This window comes from Oratosquilla oratoria, chromosome 43 (assembly GCF_046742065.1).
Source record: "Oratosquilla oratoria isolate Oo_2021 chromosome 43, ASM4674206v1, whole genome shotgun sequence".
Taxonomy (NCBI): Eukaryota; Metazoa; Arthropoda; class Malacostraca; order Stomatopoda; family Squillidae; genus Oratosquilla; species Oratosquilla oratoria.
Window position 1 is genome coordinate 29,686,801 of NC_134819.1, and position 23,634 is coordinate 29,710,434.

Consider the following 23,634-nt stretch of genomic DNA (forward strand, 5'->3'; position numbering starts at 1 on the left):
AATGGTGTAACGTACCTGTAGATACTTGAAAGTTTTTAAGGTACAGTTCGTGGCGGTCTGACTATGCGCTCGTCAGTATCTCGTCAACTTGAAATAAATCAAAACAGCCAACAGGGAAAAAGAAAGTTCACTGCTCTTAAAAACAGCCATTTGTCCAATCGGGAAGTCTCTTCATAGAACGATTCACTGCATAGAGATTAAGTCCTGCATGGTTGTTGAGCTGAGGTTGAGTTACAAGAGATTGAGAAGGTGAAGCGTTAGCATTTTCGGTCCTCCTTTAATAAAGATTAATGGTGGATCGTTAGGCGAGGGAGGATTCCGAATTGAACGTGGTGTAAATCAATACGAGACACCTCTTAGATGCATGACAGAATCGCAAAGGGCAATCAATGTTCGGACATGGAATGTGTCGTACGAATTTTGAAAAAAAAAAAAAAAATCGAAGACCAAGTTACATGGATATCAAATGTTGTAAAATGTGAAGAACAAATTATCGTAACCTTTGCCATTTTGCGGTGTTTTTGAAGCAATACAAACTACACACACACACACACACACACACACACACATATATATATATATATATATATATATATATATATATATACATATATATACATATATATACATACATATATATATACATACATATATACATACATATATACATACATATATACATACATATATATATATATATATATATATATATATATATATACATATATGAATGTTTTAAAAACGAAGAGCAAATTATACTTCCAATAGAAATATTCAGAAAACATAATTGTCCATAAGGAATTGTACGTTTATCAAATAATTATGGAAATATTACTAAAATATATAAAATCTTACGGCTATCAAAGTCTCCCGACAACATGCATAAGTTGCCATGATGGAAAGGGAACTGCAACAGCGCAATGCGTCTCTCGGTACCGGACATAGATATGACAACATTGCGTCGCGGTGGGTGGAAGCAGCATGACTACGAATGCACAGCGGGGTGGCATGTTACGTAAGTGGCTAAGTAGTACATGGCGGAAGTAGGGTAGTTGTGATATGGTGAAGGTCGAACAAACCCTTGTGAGTATTCATTCAGGGACGCTTGAGACGCCTCGGCCATCGTTGTTGTCGTTTTTGTGACATTATTGCTATGCCATCGTATCCATCGTTATGCTATCGTTATCATATATCATCGCATGGCATCGTTATATCATATCATCACCATGACATCGTTATCACATCATATAATCCTCATGGCAGTCATCACGTTAGGTAATTGCCTTGACATTCTCGCACCATGTCGTTATTACATTTTTTACATATCAATATTATTTTGTTTTCACATAATTATCATCATAATATCATGACGTTTCGTCCTGTGACACACCATACTCACCATGATGACATCACAATATGGCATCATGGCAATATGACATGGTCATCACCGTCAGTAATTTGAAATCGGGGCAACAGCATTCTGGCATCACGGATGATCGCGGCGTCATCATCACATGAGCTATAAATCGAAACGAATGTGGATCGAGCCATTGCTGTGCGTGCCGAGTGATCGAGGAACTCGGGATGTTTGCGAAATGAGTGTCATTAGGGAGGAAGTTAGAATAAGGGTGTTCAGCACGCTGATGTATCTAATCGACTGGACGTAAATACCACGTGTGGCGGAAATTTGCTAATTTCGAACAAATGTACAACGCACGTCGGAATCAAAGCACATCAACGTTTGGCAACATGGCGGTATTGCATGGGTGGTAGATGGATGCTTTGTAAAAAGGATTGGATAAGTGCCTGTAAGCGGAGTAGTCAAATTTGAGTAGTGAGGTCTTTTTTCTTGAGTGAAGTAGGGTAGCACTAACTCGTAAACGGGACACTGGGAAACAACACCAATGGCAACGTAATGAAAATCGAGAACTTCAAGAACACCAGAAGTGGTAATGAAGAAACGTCACTGAGTGGCCCTTCTTCTTGGCTGTCAGGTGGTCCAGTGTGTGACCTGAAATCATCAGTGAGGATAAGCAAACCATGAGTCAGGTCCACACCAAGGTAAACATGTAGCAGTTAGTTCCTCTTCCATACTTGAGTCAGCGGTCATCCCAGCAGCAGCTGGAGGGTCGGGACAGTTGGGCTCAGCTGACGGTGGGAGCGGGGTGTCGGGTGTGGTGCATGCATGTCACTGAGGTCAGTCCGCAATGCGCAGTAATTCAACCTCCACGACACATTTTCAACCCCTTACCTTCGTTGAATTACTTGTCAGAGATATATATAGATTGCGATGTCTCTGAATTTTGTTCTCAATTTATCAAAAATAGTAATGTTCATCCCAACACATGTAAAATTCCCCCTTAAATTCATAATCTCCGCTCCCACACGTTCCATTAGTTGAATTGACATTTGCCGCTTCGATGATCAAACGAGTATTATAGCGACCAAGATCAAGTGGACCCAAAAAGTTCCTGATAAGAATTATTTCTCACGATACAGACTCCAAATGTTCTTGAGAATTTTAACATTTGACATCCTTCATGCTGTGCATCAACACTTGTGCCCAGTTTGTTGATAATGGGTGCTCTAGCACCGGCGTCGCTATTATTTCATCGACTGTTAGAGTTAGCCAGTAACTTACGGGAAGGGTTTTGACTGGAGGAACACTTTGTCCGACAGTCCTAAGATTATGTCCAAAAATAATGTAGTGTACAGTACAGTGTACTGGAGACTGTCCCCTCATGTTAAAATAGAGTGGACGATGAGAAATCTCTTCAGGCGGCGTCAATATATCATCCACTCACACCTATCCTTTGCATTCTCACTTGTTCAACAGACATTTCCCTTCTACCCCACCCACCCATCTCGTCCTCGGTCTTCACCTCAAGTTCACTCCATCCACCACTGCGTTGTATACTATTTTTTTCTGTTCTTTCTTCACTCATTCTTTCCGTGTGCCCAAACCATCCCAAAATTATTTAATCAGCCCTATCTGCTTCCATACCGCCCTCCTCCTTCATGTCTCAGACTACATCCTCGTTATGCCCAACATACTTCTCAAACACTTCATCCCAAACACATGTAAAATTCCTCCTTGAATTACAAGTCTCCTCCGAGCGCCTCCTTGCATTAAATCCTAACGTTCTTCAGAAATTTTATTATGTTTAACATCAGATCAGTCCATTCAACTGAGGGAAGAGTATCATGGCGGCGGGTTACTGAGTCACTAGCTGGCTGGGTGACTGTCTGCGAATGGGTGCTCGGACAAAAGGTTCCCGATACAAAAGGTCCTGAAATCTGCACCCCTGGGACAAAATGTCCCCAACGGCCTAGGTGGGTGGTCAAAATGTCCCCAATTTTTTTTTCTAAAAATTTGTCAGATGTGTTTTACTTTATTCCTTTATATGTTTTTTGGTGAATATTTGGTTTTTAACTATAGGCATACAATATAAGTTCAATAAAGCATAATATTATTGTGTGCTGTGTCAAATTTGGTTATTTTATGTTTAACAACATTGAATTTAAACAGATTAGAGGTCTCGCAATGGGGAGTCCATTATCTGCTGTCATGGCATGTTTATTCATGGAAGTATTAGAAATGGACAAATACATCAACATCATGGGAAGAGGTACCACTTGGTTAAGGTACGTGGATGACATAATCGTGGTGATGCCAAAAAGAACTAATATAGAAAATAAGTTGAGAAGACTCAACGCTGTGAATAAAGACATTCAATTCACAGTTGAACTAGAAAAAGAGTGTAATTTACCATTTTTAGACACGTTAATACACAGAGGTTCTCAACAGGTAAGTTTCTCGGTGTACAGGAAACCCACCAATAGGGACGACTTTGTCCATTATTTTTCAGTGTGTTTTCTTTCTAATATTTTTTATTGTTTCTCCATAATATGCGACTTTAACAATAATTGGGCAGCTAAAGATGCTAAGTAAATTGATTATTTAAGAAGAACACATGAAACACTCCGTCAAAATGCCCGAAAAGGTAATGATAACCACACCTAAGCGGCCGAAACGTCTGCTCTCTTCGTAAACAACAGCCGAAACGTCCGGTCACCGACGTACATGCTTACTCACGAAATTTCCTCTATCTAGTACATATCATAAGTCATAACTGCTTTTCTTGTTATTACTTGTATTGTGATGCCCTTGCCGATGACAGTGTAACTGTCAATGAAATGATGGCAATGGTTACCGTCTTGTATAGACCTCTTAACCTTAGCATTGAGCAGACTGATTCCCTAATTCATGAAATTCACAGAGCGTCCCAGTACAAAAACGTTGTAATCATGGGAGATTTTAACTATAGAAACATTGACTGGGAAACTTTAATAGGAGATCATGAAGCGAAACAATTCCTAGATGTGGTGCAGGATAATTTCCTAAAACAAATGATTACCGATCCTACGAGGGGACAAAATACCCTGGACTTAATTCTAACAAATAATGAGCACCAAATTAGCAGCATAATAGTGGGCGATAGTCTAGGCTTTAGCGATCATCAAGAAATAAGATTTAATATTATTTGGGAAAAAATAAAAAGTACAAATAACGTTCAAGTACCAGACTTCAGGAAAGCAAACTTTGACAATATAAAAACCTATTTGAAATTGAATACGAAAAACAATCCGGACGTTTCAAACATTCTTGATTCTCGTTGCGGGGCTGATAATCAGAAGTGGGTCAAGGAGGATACGCGTACCTTGGGTCAGGTCTGGGTCAAAGAGAGAACTACGCATACCTTAAGTCAGGTCTGGGTCAAAGAGAGTGATGCGCGTGCCTTGGGTCAGGTCGATTCGGGGCGACGGCCCAAAAATCAGGTCAGTACTTTGGATGAGATGTACAGCAATCTGGCAGATCTAATTATTAATGCACAAAACACATTTATCCCCCTAAAGTCAATACGAAAAAATAGTAATACTCCCAAATGGATGACGGACAGATTGAAACATGAGATCGGAATTAAAAGAGGACTTTACGTAAAAATAAAAAACGGGGAATCACACCTTAGATCAAGATATAACGAAATGGCAAAGCTGGTTAAAAGGAATACACGTTCAGCGAAACGTAATTATGAAATCAAGGTTGCCAGTCAAGCAAAATCCAACCCAAAGGGTTTCTTTCACCTCTATAGAACAAAAAATAAAGAAAGAATAGGACCAATTAAAAACGATGAAAATGTCATGATAGAATCGGAAGAAAAAATGAGTGAGGAGTTTAACAATTATTTTCTATCGGTGTTTACTAATGAGAGGTTAGATAAAGTACCTGACTGTGATCCGATTTTCAGAGGGGATGAAGAAAATAGCCTAACTAATATCAGCATTAGTAAAGAAGAAGTTATCAAGCAGATTGACAGACTTAAAGCTACAAAATCTCCGGGTCCGGACGAAATTTTTCCAAGAATGCTTAAGGAGTGTAGATTTGAAATCTGCGACCGGTTAACTGAAATATTCAATAAATCGGTAGACACTGGTTCTGTTCCAACTGCTTGGAGGCAGGCAAACGTTGTTCCTGTTTTTAAGAAGGGAGATAGATCGACCATATGCAACTACAGGCCAATCAGTTTGACGTCGGTTATAGGAAAGATGCTTGAATCAATAATAGTAAATAGACTCAGAGAACACATTGAAGGGCATAATTTAATTCGTGATTCACAGCATGGTTTCTCCAAAGGTAAGTCATGCGTGACTAATCTTCTATCCTTTTACACTAAGGTATATAAGGCGTCAGACAACAATGAAAATTACGATGTTATTTACCTTGACTTTAGCAAAGCGTTCGACAAAGTGCCACACCAGAGACTACTAAATAAAATCAAAGCCCATGGCATAGGAGGAAAAGTGTTAGAATGGATTAGAGCTTGGATTAGTAACAGAAAACAGCGGGTCACCATAAATGGAATAAAATCTAGGTGGGGCAATGTTACTAGCGGTGTCCCCCAGGGCTCGGTTTTGGGTCCCTTATTGTTCATTATGTATATAAACGACTTAGACGATGGGTTAAATAGTGATGTTAGTAAGTTTGCGGACGACACTAAAATAGGACGCCTAATTAGGTCAGGAGAAGACGCCCAGATTCTGCAGGATGATCTTGATAAACTGTTAACATGGTCGGTGAAATGGCAAATGAACTTCAATATCTCTAAGTGTAGCGTGTTAAACGTAGGGCTACACAACCCCGAAAATAGATACAACTTAGATGACACGTTTTTAGAAAAATCTGAGTGCGAGAGGGACTTGGGAGTTCTGGTGAGTCCGGACCTTAAAACCAGGAAGCAGTGCATTAGCGCCAGAAATAAAGCAAACAGGGCATTAGGCTTCATTGCTAGGACGGTAACAAATAGAAGTGCAGAGGTAATTATTAAACTCTATCTAGCAATAGTTAGACCCATCCTGGACTATGCGGTACAGTTTTGGTCTCCGTCCTACAAAATGGACATAAATTCACTAGAATCAGTACAGAGAAGAATGACCAAAATGATACAAGGACTCGGAAATTTGCCTTACGAAGAGAGGCTTAGGCACCTAAACTTACACTCTCTGGAAAGACGCAGAGTGCGGGGTGATCTAATAGAAGTGTTCAAGTGGATCAAAGGCTATAACAAGGGTGATGCAAACAAGGTCATCATAATAAAACAACAGGGCAGGACTCGCAGTAATGGGTATAAACTGGACAAATTTAGATTTAAGAAGGTAATAGGCAAGAATTGGTTTACAAATAGGGTCGTCGATGAATGGAATAAACTTAGTAACCACGTAGTAAGCGCTGAAACTATCAGTTGTTTTAAAAAACGATTAGACAACTTTATGGATGGGGACGACAGGTGGTGATGGATACGGAGCTGCCTAGTGTAGGCCTTATGGTCTTTTGCAGTCTCCTTTATTTCTTATGTTCTTATGTTCTTATGTTCTTATATCTGGGGATATTTATTTGGATATATACGCAGAACTATTTATTTAGATCTCTGATCTTGCTGGGTCTTGTCTTCAGCGATAACTTGGATTCGAACCGTTCTCTCCTGGCTTTATTTAAGTTGTTTGACGTAGAAAGACGCATACAATACAATACACTCCTTTGTGTGCTGGTGGTGTGAAGCGTGCTGATAACGCAATCGCTTAGCTGGGAGTCCGACTCCGAACTCCTTCGTTCCACAGCAGTGACCGTTACCTGTCTCAACAGTCAAAGCGCATAGGGCAAGTGACGACTTCGATCGCAATTACTCGCCTTCTGGCCTAAGCTCATCGAAGGGAATAAATAATTCCCACAAACTACCGAGTGACGGCGTGGTTATAACATTTAACGACGTGTAGGTCTTAACGTTATCTGGATTGCTCATGCGTGCATGGCTTGAGTGAAGCCATTATCGCCGGCTCTTCCTCCCTCCCGACTAGCCTCCATCCGTCCCCCCCCCCCAATAACGCCGTTGCCTCCACGTGATGTATCTTATCTGGTAGTCCTCGTTTCGATGACGCAATTTGTTTACTGTACTTAGTTTTTCTTCAGTTTATCATCTCATTCACCATCAAGGAGAAAACACACCACGCGGCCTTGCAAACCCTTTCATCAAACTAATTAATTATAGCACTTTATCTTCTGTGACAAATGTGACACATTAAGTCATTCCTCATCTTTATCCACACGGCCACACCCCATCTCTTATTCATAGCTACCCAATGTCTTCATGTGGTGGATTTTTGTCGACTCATAATCGCATAATGTCAGTGAAAGAGTTAATTAAGAGGTTTTATGTCTCTGTGCAGCGGGTTTACCTCGACCGAGTGAAATCGCTGCACAGCAACCACAGCCAAGATCCAAGTAATTGTCAGTGGGAGGGAGAATAGCCATGGACATGATCAAACCTTGGATAAAGACAGTTTTAATTTTAATTTTGTCCCACGAAATTACTTTAACCCACCCAGAGTTCTTCATGATATAAAATTCAAATTCTTTGTCTGGCATTTGGTTCTATGTCCAATAAAATTGCCTAACTTTAAGGTAAATGCTGCATAGCGAAATAAATCACGTACTCTATAAAAACAAGACCACATTGACGTTAAAAAGTGCTACTTTAACTCATATAATTCAAACGAACTCATTTGCAGATGTTACACCTTTACATATTTCATTCTGGTTGACACCGGGCGGTTTTATTCACCCAAGGGGGAACGAAGTGATGACAATATCAACACACGTGGCCGACCATGTGATCGGCTGAGCGTTCCTCCTCTTCTCGTTGTTTACAGGAGTTTCATAACCGCTTCGCTACGTAGGGTTATGCCACGGAAATAAACAAGATGGATTGGCGGTAACCGGGATTTAATTCCTGTTTCTTTTACAGTAATTAAATCGTCTGGTAAAAGACAGGTGATGATGACTCAAATAAAAGTTCTTGAATACGTCGCCTTGGTAGATGGAAGGAAGATTACATCACCAGAACAGATATGAATTTGCCTTACCACTTCGCCGCGTCAACACCTTCTCAGCTGAATAGAATTGTCCGACACGAGCTGGATCATCCATCTACAATGCGCTTTATAGTATACTTTCTTGGCGAAAATAGACTATTTCCATCCTGGCTGCCACAAAGCGACTTCCTACCAGTTAACCATCTTCTCTCACACCCTTTACTATAGTCGTATTTTGATAATGTTATTATACTTAGTTGTTTTTCTCTCCTTTTCCGTCTGTCTCCAATATTTGCAAATTGCAATTATAGGAAAGGCCACCCCTTTGACAAGACATGTGAATAGCTTAATTCATAAAAAGTACCAAAAAATTATATATATATATATATATATATATATATATATATATATATATATATATATATATATCGGAGAAAAGAAAAAGTTATTTAATGATACGTATATTGCGATCATTAAATGTGATCCTCTTCAGCGTGAAGAGTATGACAGTGATCGCAATATAGTCTTTATTTTTTTCGATAGTGAGGTATTCAGTCTATCTCATCAGTGTGATGGAATATTGAACTCGCTTGGTATATATATATATATATATATATATATATATATATATATATATATATATATATATATATATATATATATATATACATTGTGTGTGTGTGTGTGTGTGTGTTAACCAACACTAGCTATTTTTTCTGAACATTTATTTGTGGGTTCCAGATCCGGATTCCCACCCCAAAGCCCTAGCATGTCTATCTTGGCCCTCTGACCTCACGCTTGCTTTGTCGATCAAAACGTTTTGGCCGACAACTGACGCCATGCCGAAAATGCCAACCTCCTGCGACTGCCCCGCATCCTCTTTCCTCAGACGGACCACCGGCTCCCCTGAAAGTCTTATGAGTCGCCTCTGCCGCCTCCAAAGCCCCTTTGAGATCCGTCAGCTACTATACTCGTTGCATTGAGAAATGGCCGTTAGGGCGGAGCACTGGGAGTCCCCCTGTGTTGCCACATATGATTATTTTATAATTTTATTTTATTCTATAATTTTATTTTATATTTTTATAATGTTGCCACATATAATTATATTCCAATTTTTTGTCACACACCACCACTGAGGTAAAAATTAAAGCAATGTTTTCTATACAAAGGTTTCGTTTCCTCGAGTCAGACATGGCATATGAGCAAGAGAGAGCGACGTTGCCCTACATTTATTCTCTGACCCCGCCCCCCTCACACTGCATTCAGTGTGAGCAGTGCGGGCCGTTATCTGTGGAGATGTGGCAACACCGGGAAATCTCCTAACCCCGCCTTAGCGGTCACTTCTCGTTGCGCTGACTATAGAGTGTCCGCCGCCGCTCTAACAGCTGTAGCCTCTCTCCCCCCCCCCCATGCTCTTCTGACTAGCTACACTCTCCCACTTCCTCCCTGTAACGTGTGTATTCCATAAACACAACCGCACGGGCTCAAATAAAGCCTGTGGGAGTGACATTTCACTCCCTCCTAAAAAAAAAAAAACAAAAAAAAAAAAAAACTACCCCTACCATTTCTACCCCTGGCCCCATACCTCACACCGACGCGACGCGACGCCCGCTTTGTCGACCCTGAACGTTTTCGCCGACGATTGGCGTCGTTGGTCCCCCATCAGATACGTCGCGTCGGCTCGTCACGAGGTTATGATTCACTTCCCTTTTCCCGACTCACTCCCACCACTCCTCTCTTTGCCTGCGCTTTCATCATGTGCTCTATGTTATTGAGATTTACAGCATAGCAACAGTTCCTTTGAAGGGTACAGTTAGCAAGACACTGTATCTATTTGTTGTTTGTATTCCCGCTTTGTTTTCTCGTCCATGCCCGCACTTCTCATTAGGCGTGGCGTCATATCGAGAGTGAAGGGCTTTCATCCCCTTGCCTCTCTCTTATTCCAATCCATTTCTTTCTCTATCTCACCCCCTCCCTCCTCCTTTAGAAGGATGACGCTATGACGTTCTGGTCCTGCATTAGTGCCACACCCATGTGTTCCCACAGTTTGACGTTTCGGCCCGGGATGTGCTCGCCTCACCCTTCCACCATGTCCTCCCTGGGGTAACCACGTTCTTGATACATATGTGTCTATATCTTGCCTCAACCTCTCAGACCAGTACCACGACATGGGCCTTCATCAAGATGATGCCCAGTATGTGATGTTGATCCACCACCAAATCTATGCCATCCTTCGTATTGTTCGCTGTAAGATTTTTCTGTGACTTTGTTTCTATTTCTGCCTGTCATTTGTTTTTGCACTGGGGAGAGGAAAATCCTAACATTCGGAGAAAAAAAATTGGTATCTGGATATTTTTGTTTGTGTATCTTATTAGTTATTTACATTATTATATTTTTTATTTGTTAATTTATTATTATCATGATTTTTTTCGCATCCGATCTAGATATGGACCAAAAAGTCCCCTGTTGGCATGCTCCGCCTTTGTAATGTTCGGAACTTTTCGTTCTTAACATTGAATGTTTCCTAATTTTAGAGTTTCTCATTTGTTTATCCGTCTGGGTGGCATGGAGATGAATGAAATATATTAGCTGCCAGATTAAACAAAATAGAGACTGTTGGTACCACAGGATTAGAACCTAGTGAATGTGGTATACCGGCAAATCTCAGTAAAGCAAGCAGGAACTCACGCGGAAATTATGAAAAACGTCGTATAACATTAGGAAGCGGTGCAGTTTTTTAAGTGCGGAATGGAGATAGACATTATGTCTTATCACCTCTTCATTTTTAAGCGGACAGAAGCACTCGAGAGGTGGAGAGAGAAATAAATGCTAATTTACTTGTGTTTGCATATGCGGACGGTTGCTGTGAAGTCGAAGGCTACTTTGTAAATAGAAGCAAGTTTTAGTGGGACTAGGTTTAGAACGCAGATGAACCCTACAAACTGAAGTATTGAGAAAGGGATGAGGGAATACTTATACTTAATCAGACATGAAGATTAACCACTGTTGGAGGCAGTTGTTTCACGAAGGTAATAGGCAAGAGTTTGAGAACCAGAATTTCCAAATGAAACAGTACTCTAGGGCTGTATGCGTTACTGAGTGTATAACCCCAGAATACAAGAAAACTACATACACTACAATGAGACCTATATATGCAAATTGTGAAGCATTTTCACTGACCGAAGCATTACAAGCAGCCGAAATGAAAGTACAACAAAAAGGATAAACAAAACGAAACTGAAGGAGAAATTAGACAGGGTTCTGGTATCATGAACTAAAAAAAAAAAAAAAACGTAAATTGCTCTTGTATATGCATGTTATGTCATGGGAGAAGAAAACTGGAGAATGATGCAAAGAGACAAGTAGGAAGATCCCAGACTTAGAAGAAGCATTAAAGTGAACGAAAATCAGCCTTAAAAAAAAAAAAAAAAAAAAAAAAAAAAAACCGACGCGCCCGCTCGAGGAAGTCACGTGGAGAAATTTGGTCGGGAGTTGACGCTCAAGCGAGAACTGTTGAGGATACAACCGTTTCGACCAAATTTTCCTTTCAAGTAATCCAGATTTCTACACAGTGATGTCACGAAGCTTTGCTTTTATTCTCTCATGTGCAGATTCCAGAGTCTTCATGATCGTGGATGAATATATAATTCCCACGTGGAAAATGGAATGTGTATGATACCTGTTCGACTGACAGGTTTTCAGTTCTTATTGTTACTTTTGGATTTGTTATATTACAAATTTTGGATTTGTTATATTACAAATTTTGGATTTGTTATATTACAAATTTTGGATTTGTTATATTACAAATTTTGGATTTGTTATATTACAAATTTTCAGCGGTGTTTGCTGTGTTCTGCACATTTGCTGTTGTTGCTCTTTTATTTTTTATTTATTTTTGTTTGTTTATTTATTTATTATTATGTAATTTGTTTATTTTTGCAGGACTGGTATCTTCTCGGAACTCAACTTTGCCAGTGGTCTGGAGCGGTTCTTACTTGAAAGCAGGAGCTCCACGCAACAAATATGATGCCGGGGTAGACGAAAAAATGAATAATGATAAAAATAATAATAAAACAATAACAATCTGGCAGCTACCGGAGTGAAAGGAAGGGTGCCAATAGATACAGGAAGGGGTATTCGAAACAAATACACCTTCGAAACAGAAGAGGGTAGGGAGGAACACATGACAAAGCTCCAACGGACAAAAACCCAATCTACATAGCAGACAAAAAAAAAAAAAAAAAGAAGTAGGAAAACTGGGGGAGAGGACAAACCTAACCTAACCGTTTTCACTGATTCGGTTTTTGTCCGTTGGGTTATGGTCCGTTTGCCTGTAGGGAGATGGATAGAATAGGCCGACAACATCCGTACTGATTTTTTTTTTTATCAGTTGTAGAAGTCAGTTTTCGTGTAACCCTTTACTTGCATGAGGCATACTACTGTTACCAATTCAAATTCATACTGATTAGTTACGCTATCAGTGGACAAGGTCATACACATGAATGTTTTATTTACTTCAATCTGCTTGTGTGAAGAACAAGCACTGCAACACCGAAGCAGTTTCCGATTGTTTGGTGGAAATATCTGGGTAAAAGTGCCTTACATTATTTTACACCACCAAAAACACACACGCGATACATCTAACTGATAATATTTCACGTAAGCAGTTTATTCTCAATTTTGAGTTGTATGGTTACTGTGGAGGTAAAGCAGATCAGATACGTACTGCCAAAGATCACTTCCCCGGTTCTTGGAAGACGTTTTCCTCTTTCTGACGTAGCTCGCACCTGCAACTCCTGCTTGGTCACGTGACAACATTTGTTCGTATGTTTGTATAATCGGCTTCAAATTTCTCGTTGTGTAGATATATATCACTGTACACGCTGCTGGTGTGGAAGTATTTGAACATTTTGAAATATACCTAACTCAACGTTTATATTTGGATACACGTTATTATTTCTCTCTCTCTCTCTCTCTCTCTCTCTATATATATATATATATATATATATATATATATATATATATATATATATATATATATATTATATATATATATAATATATATATATATATATATATATATATATATATATATATATATATATATATATATATATATATATATATAATTTGCTACTAGTCTGCGAACAAGGTAGGCATCTTTGTCCAGGTATGCGTTGAAAAACAAAATATGAAAAGTTCAAATGTCGCGCACGGGCACTCACAAAAAGAAAGATAAAATATCAACTGAAATGTTTCCCAACCGAGCTAACAAAACAAATATCTTTCGGAAAGTTTTACACTGTCTTCAGTGTTTGAATTGTCTCCAAATCCCTCCAATCTGTTTCTTCAAATTATTTCTAGTGTCCAGTAAAATCCGTTGTGGCGAAGGTCTCTCTTCTTTGTCACGTGGAGTTCAAGGCTTGCGTGATCGGGCACGTGGTGTGTGTGTGTGTTTTCACCTTGGTCTGTGGATCACGTGCTGGACTCGTGAACGACAGCTATTTCCCTATCGGAAGAGAGCTCAGAGCTCGTACGTCCGATCTATGGGTAATGCTGTGACCTTACACACCCAGCACTCCGCCCACGAAAGTTGGAGTAACGACTCGAAGCGCAGTGAGACTGATTTTATTTCAGCCCTGGGCAGGATTCGAACCCGTGTGTGTGTGTGTGTGAGAAAATATTCTGCACATATTATTTTAGGTATACTTAAGCTATACTTAGACAGCGTAGTAGCAAATATTTAGTAGTGAAAACATAAAACACGCTTTGTATATTAGATAACTTTAGTTTGAAAAGTCCTCCACTTCACAAATCAGAATTTTTCCTAATGAGACACTGCTTCTCTTTGTGCTCTGCATCATCTCACATCTGCGTCTTGCGTCATCAAATGCTGACACAGACCCTATCAGGCGATTCTGAGTATCCATTTAATCAACATAATCATATGAAGTATCGTCACCCCAGACTTCGACAGGGTGACAATTATTCATGTGGGCCATCCAAGGGTGACAATTCTTCATGTCATCCTGGGCTAACGATTCTTCGGTTGTATAAGTTTATGACAATAATCATAACCGTCATTCAACGTAACCTTATCTTTATTCCACTTTTGCTAATCGGCGCACTGGGGTGACAATTCTTCAGGTGGGATGTCAAGGGGTGACGATTCTTCATGTGGGCGTTCTTTGGTGACAATTTTTCATGTGGCCCCTTCTTCCCTACCGAGGGGAGAACAGAAAGGAGAGCGACACCTTGTACAGAAGGGGTCACTTTTAGAAATAAAATCGCCTGACAACTGCTCAGATTACAAGTACCACACAAAACAGAGGGTAATGATTATATATATATATATATATATATATATATATATATATATATATATATATATATATATATATATATATATATATATATATATAATTTATTTATTTATTTTACATTCAGTTGAAATGGACTTTACCAACGTAAGAACCAAAATATCACATGTCCACCTTTCCGCTACAATGGCGCACTTAACTTTGGTTTTGGTCAAGTGTGACAATTTTTCCAGTTGCTGGCATCCCGTGCGGCAGGCGATCTAAATCCTCTAGCTACGACGACGCATTTCACGTATTTTCTTCTGGGTAACGACAAATTAAATTATTCATTGTATTGTCGACTCCTGGCACTGAAAAGCTCAAGGCTATCTTAGTGAACCCCTTATCTATGTTGACGCACTTTACAAATATGTTACTGGCTGGCGCCAGACGATTTTATTCAATTTAGGGCAGGGCCTTAGTTGGAGAATTGAAAATAATGATAACCTCCCCCACCGAAGATACCAGGCGTCCTGAAAACATCCAACCGTCACTGTGAAGTAAATAATAATCCCACTAGCCTAACTATTACACCTCATACGACATTCAAACCCAATTGTGTTAGAGTAAGCAACAAGCTCAGGGAGCCCACAACAATCATAAATAACAATTTATTTTTACTAAGAACAAACGAACAAAACTGGATAACGGGGACATACTCTCAGTTTGCTCTACAAATCATTCATTGCACTGATCATACACAAACTCCCATTTTAGACGACAGAAATTCTCAACATGTTCAATAATCAACTCATGTATGTATTCGCATCATGGATCCTCGTAATTAAGAAAATGTTAAAATGTAGTACAACTTAATGTTTGATCTAGATTCGGACATTCTGGAAAAAAAACGCAAAATTTTCCAAGTATCCGTATCTACCTTATGTATTTTTTTTTTATAAACCATTATTTATTTCTAGTATCACCGCCATGTAATAATTAGAATGTTTCTTTATCTCTGCTTTTAAACAATTCAATGTTACATTATTGGTCGCTAAACATCCATTTTGGAGTCAGTGCACACAATGATAATTCTGAAAATAACCGTATTGTTTAATTAGGTGAACGGAAAATACCTCAACAGACAAAACCCCAATCGGTAGGTTAGGTTAGGTTATGTCCTCCCCCTAATTTTCCTATTGGGGTTTTGTCTACTATGCAGATTGGGGTTTTGTCATATTAAAAAAAAACGCATGTATGACAAGCCGAATGTACTTAACATTTGCAATTTCTTCACTTCCTCACAGCGACACCTTCAGAGCTTTGGTGGACTTCCAGCAACCTTTCCTGCATACACCTTTCCCCATGCCCTGTCCTAGCTGTCTTTGATGTGAGTCTATCCCAGACCTTCTGGACAAGGTGAATATAGTTTTCACTTTGTTCACTGGTGCACTATGTGCCCTTCTGATCTGCAACTCGGACCAACGGGAGGGAGAAAGCCACGTTAGTAGGTTCAGTTGCTTTCCTCTGAAAGTCGTCTCATACATAGCTCAGTGATTTCCCCCTGGGTCGCGACCCAAAATTGGGATCGCCAAGCCATTTCAAGCATTTGTGGACTTATTATTTTCCCAATATTCCTATAAAAAATTCTATCACAAGTAGTTTACAAATACCTAAACAATTAACATCTAAGCACATTACAGAGGTGATTTAATTGTACAATTATTTTAAAGTTTAAATAAGATTAAGTGTGAGGTGGGTCGCCATGGTCGACCTAGACATGATTTTGGCTCGCTGCCAACAAAGGATTAGAACCAATGTTTGGCATGCCGTCTTAGCTGGAGTCATAACCAAGTCATGGCCTTGTTTGGTTACATTTTTATACCTAGGTTCTGTGAATTTTCATGCCGAATATGATAAATGAGGCTCTATGATATACAGTGCAATATAAATAAATGGGATCAACTATCAAGTGATGATGATAATTTCATAGGAATGGCACTATGTCTGGTGTTTTAAATGAAACCTATATTAATGTGACGAATGCTGTATAGTTAATAAATGACTGACGTAGAAAAAACAAGTACGCATCGGTAATTTCTTGTTGAATTCCACAAATCAATGTATTCGATGTTGTATTGACTGACATCCATCAGAGGGCAGAATGTCCCACTGAAGGAGTAAATAGAAAGAACACTAAACTAGGATGTTCTTGGTCAAAGGTGTCGAGTGCATTGAGCTCTGTCTACCGGAGCCTGGGGCTAATGCGGGGCTGGAAGGGTTTTCCCCACTATCCTGTTAAACATTCTCACAGGAAGCAAGTTTATTGTATTTTACTGTGCTTCATTAGTTTGCTTCCCCCGACATGTTATTTATTCGTCTATATTTATTTTTCTCTTTCATAATTTTCCTCTCCTTAACAATTTCTACTCTGGCCCAATTGATTTTCAGTTTGATGCCTTTGTGTTATTGTGACGCTGTTTTGCGTCGTTTTGGCTGTCTCCGTTTTCTGTTTCCTTGGTCATGAACTAATTGCTCCTAAAGTTTCTTTCTCCCTTCAGTTCAAGCGGGCAATTTCTACATCATTGAGGTTCAGAAGTTCAAATCATAGAGGCGAGTCTGCTCTGGCGCCCGTGGCAACAAAAGCTGCCGGGTGACTTTTTATTATTGCATCATGTCATGCAATCCAAGCCTCATGTGACGAGTTGCCTCACGTCCGGCAGAGCTTGGCTCTCTCGGTACCCGTATCGAAAACACATTCATGGTCGTTGGCTAATAGAATTTACCTCATTGCCTGCCTACCTACCTAACTACCTACCTACCTACCTAACTACCTACCTACCTACCTACATACATACATACATGGGTACGTACGTACATGCATACATACATATATACATACATACATATATACATACATACATACATGCATGCATACATACATATATGAACACATATACATGCATACATACATGTATACATGCACACATATACATACATGCAAAACAAATCACTAAGCACACGTGACAAAAATACTTGCAGAAACCACTTGGAAAATAAAATAAATGAATAAACGAAAACGTTCGGTATTCATTTCTTTTATTTTTCAAGTGATTTCTGCAAACATACATACATAAATGCACACATACATGCATGGTCAGGCTACATACTTATGCGTGTGTGTGTTTGTGTGTGTGTATTTTAGTTGTATACGGGGCTGTGCTCGTGTGTGCTGTAGTGGTTTGGTTCGAACAAGCCAGGGAAAATGAAATTCACTTTGGTCTCTTATTCTAATCTCTTTGGTAAAACCACAAGTAATAGCCACTGGTTAGTGGATCTGATCAGTCGTAGCTGGACGGTGAGCCTACGTCAGAGGCGGTGGCGGCTGATGACGGCGAGGCTCGATGGAACTGCTACAAGACTGGACGAGATGTTGTTGCTGCTGCCGTGGCTATTACCATTCTGTCCTGACTAGCCGCCGCTGCCCTATTTAAGGGTCGCTCGCGGCTCAGCGTAGTTGGCAAGAGAGGTCGCTAGCCGCTCGAGAACCATTTGCTGGCTCCTGATTGGCTAGCTCATATTCACCTCTTGCCAACTATGGGAAGTGTGTGACCGCCTGTGGCTGCGTCACTACACCACTCCCCCTCTCTTCGAGAGCGGGCGTCGAGGGAGATAGGGAGCGACGCGCGCGACGTGGTTGAATCGGTGTGGCCTTCGTATCACTCGCCCAAAACGTGTGGTCATTCCATCAGGGGGCATGTCTGGCGAGGAGGGCCTTGATGGAGGGGGGCTCGAATGCAGGGTGGTGTGGTCGAAGTCAGATGCCTGGCGAGGTGGGGTCGGTTGAGTATGGAGCTGTGAAGACATAAGGTTGGGTGAGAATTGTTGCATTGCATGGTAGAGTGGGGGCGTAGGGTGGGGAGGATCTTGCGGGGTGCCGGGAACAGTTGTAGAAGGATGTGGTTGCGGGGTGGGAGAAGGAGAAGGGTTCGCTGTCGTGTGCGTGTGATCTGTGTATGGTGAAGAGACAGGGGCAGGAGGGGAGTGTTGGTTTGGAAGGGAGAGTGTTTCGGGGGGTGAGGAATGACTTGGTTCGGTGGTGAGGATGGGGTTAGGACCATGTTGTAAGATGTATTGTAGTGGCCCTGGAGGGGAGTGTTGGTTTGGAAGGGAGAGTGTTTCGGGGGGTGAGGAATGACTTGGTTCGGTGGTGAGGATGGGGTTAGGACCATGCTGTAAGAGGTATTGTAGTGGCCCTGGAGGTTTGGTAGGGGGATTGATGGGGAGATGGGCCGGCTTGAGCCTGTCGATGGAGACGCTATCCGGTTTGGCACCTCGGTTGATCACGAAGTACTTTGGTGATCTGCTGAGGACTCGGAAGGGGCCGTCGTATGGGCGCTGAAGAGGAGCTCGTGTGGAGTCTTTCCTGACGAAGACGTAGTCACTTGTAGACAGGGCCGGGGGAAGGTGCTCCGGCTGTGGTTGTGGTGGACGAGGGGGTGTTGGCGAATGTGTCCTTGATGAGTTGGAGGAGGGCGTGACGATCCGGATCGCCGACGGCAGGCGTGGCAATTTCCCCAGGGAGGCGAAGGTTCTCAGCGTAAAGTAGCTGCGATGGGGAAATGTCATTGTCGACCTTAGGTGTGACGCGGATCGTGAGAAGCACCAGGGGAAGGGCGTCGACCCAGTCGCATGAGGGTTGTGCCTTCAGCGACTCCTTCAGTTGGCGGTGGAACCGTTCCACGAGTCCATTGGCTTGGGGGTGGTAAGCGGTGGTCCGGTTACGTTTGGTGCCAAGGAACTTGAGGAGGCTGGACCATAGGTCAGATTCGAACTGGGAGCCCCTATCGGTGACAATGATGTGAGGTGCGCCGAATCTGGATACCCATCCAGAGAGGAAAGCACGGGCGGTGGTCTCGGCGGATATATCCGGAAGGGGGATCGCTTCTGGCCACCTGGTGTACCTGTCGATACACGTAAGGAGGTAACGCATGCCGCGAGAAGGCGGAAGGGGGCCCACAATGTCCACATGAACTGACTGGAAACGTGCCGTTGGTGCAGGAAAACGCTGGAGTGGTGCGTGGACGTGGCGCGTAACCTTGGCCGTCTGGCAGGGGAGGCAGGTCCGGGTCCATTGTCTGACATCCTTGTTGATGCCTGGCCAGACGACTCGATCCGTGATGAGGCGTTGTGTCGCGCGGATGCCCGGATGACTGTGGTCATGGAAGGAGGAGAAGACGTCCTTACGGTGACAGGCGGGGATGTACGGACGGGGTTTGCCTGTGGAGATGTCACACCACAATGGTACGGGGTTGTTGGGAAGCTGTCTTAGCTGTAGGGACGAGGTGTCGTGCATACGTAGGAGGCGGAGTTCACCGTCGTTGTTCTGAGATGCGGCGATGCGTGCGTAGTCTATGTTGTGGTTAGGGAGGATGCTGGAGGTGATTCTAGACAAGGCATCGGCTACCTGGTTATCCTCTCCCTTGATGTATTCAATGCGAGTATCAAATTGGGAGAGGAAGGACAGCTGCCGGGAGACTCTTGGGGAGTGATGGTCGGAGACTCTGTCTAGGGCATGGGCGAGTGGCTTGTGGTCTGTAAGGATAACGAAAGGCCGGCCTTCCAGGAAGTAAAGGAAGTGCTTGACAGCCGAGACTATGGCTAGCAGTTCCCTGTCAAAGGCGCTGTAGCGAATTTGAGGAGGGTCCAGACGTTTGGAGAAAAAGGCGATAGGCTGGAGCTGGCCGTTGATCTTCTGTTGGAGGACGGCGCCAATTGCTGTGGAGGAGGCATCAGTGGTAAGGAATGTGGGTGCGTGAGCTACTGGGTAGGACAAGCGGGCGGCTTCAGCGATTGCCGCCTTGGCTTGTTCGAATGCCTGGGTCGCTTCGGAAGACCATCTCACAGGTTTGACCGACCGCTTGGAATGGTTCTTGGTGAGGTCGTTCAAGGGAGCGAGTTTTGCAGCTGCGTTGGGGATGAATCTGTGGTAATAATTGACGATTCCTAGGAATCGTCGGAGCATCTTGATGGTTGTTGGCTGTGGGAAATCTTGGATTGTGTCTACTTTCTGAGGGAGAGGATACAGACCTGCTGTTGAGATGCGGTGTCCGAGGAAGTCGAGAGATGAAACTCCGAGGAGACACTTGGACGGATGTACCCGGAGGCCATAATCTTGGAGGCGGCGGAAGAGGAGGCGGAGGTGTTGGCGGTGTTGGTCGTGGGTATCAGAGGCTACGAGGATGTCGTCGATGTAAACGGTGATGAAGTCGAAGTCTCTGAGGGCATGGTCTATGAACCTCTGGAACGTCTGGGCGGCATTCCGGAGGCCAAAGGCCATCATCTTCCACTCGAAGAGGCCGAACGGAGTGGCTATGGCTGTCTTCTGGGCGTCTTCCGGCGCTACAGGGATTTGATGAAACGCCCTGACCAGGTCAATTTTGGAGAAGACCTGCTTCCCGTGAAGCTTGAAGTGGAAGTCTTGAGCGTGAGGGATGGGGTAGCGGTCCGGCTTCGTGATGCGGTTAAGTTGACGGTAGTCACCGCAAGCCCGCCATTGGTTGGGCGGTGGGGGTGGCTTGGGAACCATGTGGAGTGGTGATGCCCAAGCACTCTCCGATGGTTGGATGATGTCCTGGTCTAGGAGTTCTTGGAACTCCTGTTTGGCAGCGGCCAACTTCTCTGGGGAAAGTCGTCGAGGCTTGCTGTGTACTGGCGGTCCAGATGTCTGGATGTGGTGCATGATATTGTGAGGGGTGGTGGTGGTGTTGGTCTTGTCTGGCGATGTTAGCTGGGGAAACTCCTGCAGGATGCGTACATAATCGCCAGCGGACTGAAGGGACGATATCTGGTGGGATTTGGCGTTAGTGGTGGTTCCCGGTATGCTTGTCGTGCCGTGGTACAAGCAGTTATCCTTGGCGTTTACTACCATATTGTAATGCTGGAGGAAGTCGTAGCCAAGAATGGGGTGCTGGACCGCTGCTTTGACGAATGTCTAAGGGAACTTGACATCGTGGAGGTCCAGGACGCTGTGGTGGCTGCCGTACGTTGCAATGGGCGTACCGTTGGCTGCAAGCAGGTCGTAGGATGGCCACCGTGTACCGTGGTTGGGTTTTTCCGTCGGGGGTATGATGCTGACGGCTGAGCCCGTGTCTACCAGGAAAGAGAGGCCAGAGTGGCGATCACGCACTGAGAGGAGGGTGTGAGTATGGTTAGCGGGGGTAGGAGTGCTTACCGACCCCCGCGTTTGGAGTTTCCCTGCGACCAGCTGCATGGTTGTGTGCATCTGAGCGCCTTGGCTCCGAAGCGGGTATGGTACCAACAGGAGGCAGTATCCTGTCGTGGAGCGGGGCTAGGTGGTGGTTGAGGGGGGGTTCCCTTCTCGGCAAGCAACTGGTTGAGCAAGGTCTTCATGTCGGTGACTTCCTGCCGTAGTTGCTGCATACTTTGGTCACTGGCACTATATGACATGGGAATGTTTTCACTCACAGCACTATGGTCGGTAACACCTGGGTTGTCACTACACTTTGCACGAACACTATGCACTGGTTTGTGTACCGAGGTATGTCGCTGGAACAACCTATCTGCTATTTCGCAGTATTGTTCGTCGTCCTTATCGCCGGCTAAAGCTTCCAGGTGTAAGTGGAGGGCGTCCGGCATCTTGGAGAGGTGAATGGAGCGGAGGAGTTCCTTGGGCAATGCCACCTTTGCACGGGTGTTGAGGTTGGCCATACGGGTGTATAGCTGTGAGGGGGTGGTGTCGCCGAGTTCGCTCTGCTGGATATCTCGGTAGAGCTGGTCGTCAGGCCTGGCGCATAGCTTCCGTAAGGCAGTCTTGAGGGCGGCACACTTGCCTTCTTCCGGAGGAGAAGAGACGGCGTTACGGACAAGGGCGATGACGTCCGTTGGTAGAGCGGCGATGTACGCGCCGAAGGCTTGGTGGTCTGGAACGTCACCTTGAGTGGCTAAATAGGCTTCTGTGTGAAGTAGCCAGCTCTCCAAGTCACGGGAGAAACTGGGAAGTTTCACTTGTGAATTTTCCATAATCCTGGTTGTCTTTCACCGGGGTCACCAATTTGTAGTGGTTTGGTTCGAACAAGCCAGGGAAAAACCACAAGTAATAGCCACTGGTTAGTGGATCTGATCAGTCGTAGCTGGACGGTGAGCCTACGTCAGAGGCGGTGGCGGCTGATGACGGCGAGGCTCGATGGAACTGCTACAAGACTGGACGAGATGTTGTTGCTGCTGCCGTGGCTATTACCATTCTGGATTCTGGATTCCAAGAAAAGACCACCTCGCTTGCGCGGGATCGGGTTTTGTGGGAGGGGAAGAATGTCTGTTAGAAAATGAAAAGATAGTAGTGTATAAAAGAGGGCTATTGCCACCGGGCGAATTGCGAGCGATTAGGGGCTAGTTTGTTGTCGTGGCTTTAGGAGAACTGGGCTAGGAACTTGGACGGTGGCGCCAATGCCGGGAGGAAGAGCATATTATATCACCAACGAAAGTTTGGAAAATGGTAGGAGACGTAGTAGGAGAGAAAGGGGGAAAAACGGAAAAATCTTTAGTGGGAGGTAAACTGAAATGAGAAGATGTAGTATAAGAGAAAGTGAGAAAGGAAGCGAATTTTAGTCGAAGAAAAAGGAAGTGTATATGTTTGTGCGTGGGATGCGGCTATGTTCGTGAGAGGTGTATGTGTGTAATTTACGGTTAGTGAGTAGATTTCACTTCCCGCGTGTAGAGGGCGTTCCTGATTAGCCCCAGGTAAGGCATGAGAATTCCTGTTTTACCCCAGGTCGGGTTTGAGTAACGATATTATTATTATTATTATTATTATTATCATTATTATTACCATTACCATTATTATTATTACATTATTGCGGTTATCACCAGTCAAGCTGGTGAAGGGGTG

At 43.1% G+C, this 23,634-nt stretch overlaps 1 long non-coding RNA gene across 1 annotated transcript in view; it reads left to right on the forward strand.

Moving 5' to 3' along the window:
- Nucleotides 1–1,555: 1,555 nt before the first annotated feature.
- The window catches only part of LOC143021816 (uncharacterized), a 29,280-nt gene continuing 7,201 nt past the window's right edge, over nt 1,556–23,634 (forward strand). The window contains exons 1-2 of the long non-coding RNA XR_012966010.1: nt 1,556–2,061; nt 16,034–16,145. This is a non-coding gene — a long non-coding RNA (uncharacterized LOC143021816). The remainder of the gene's footprint in view (nt 2,062–16,033; nt 16,146–23,634) is intronic.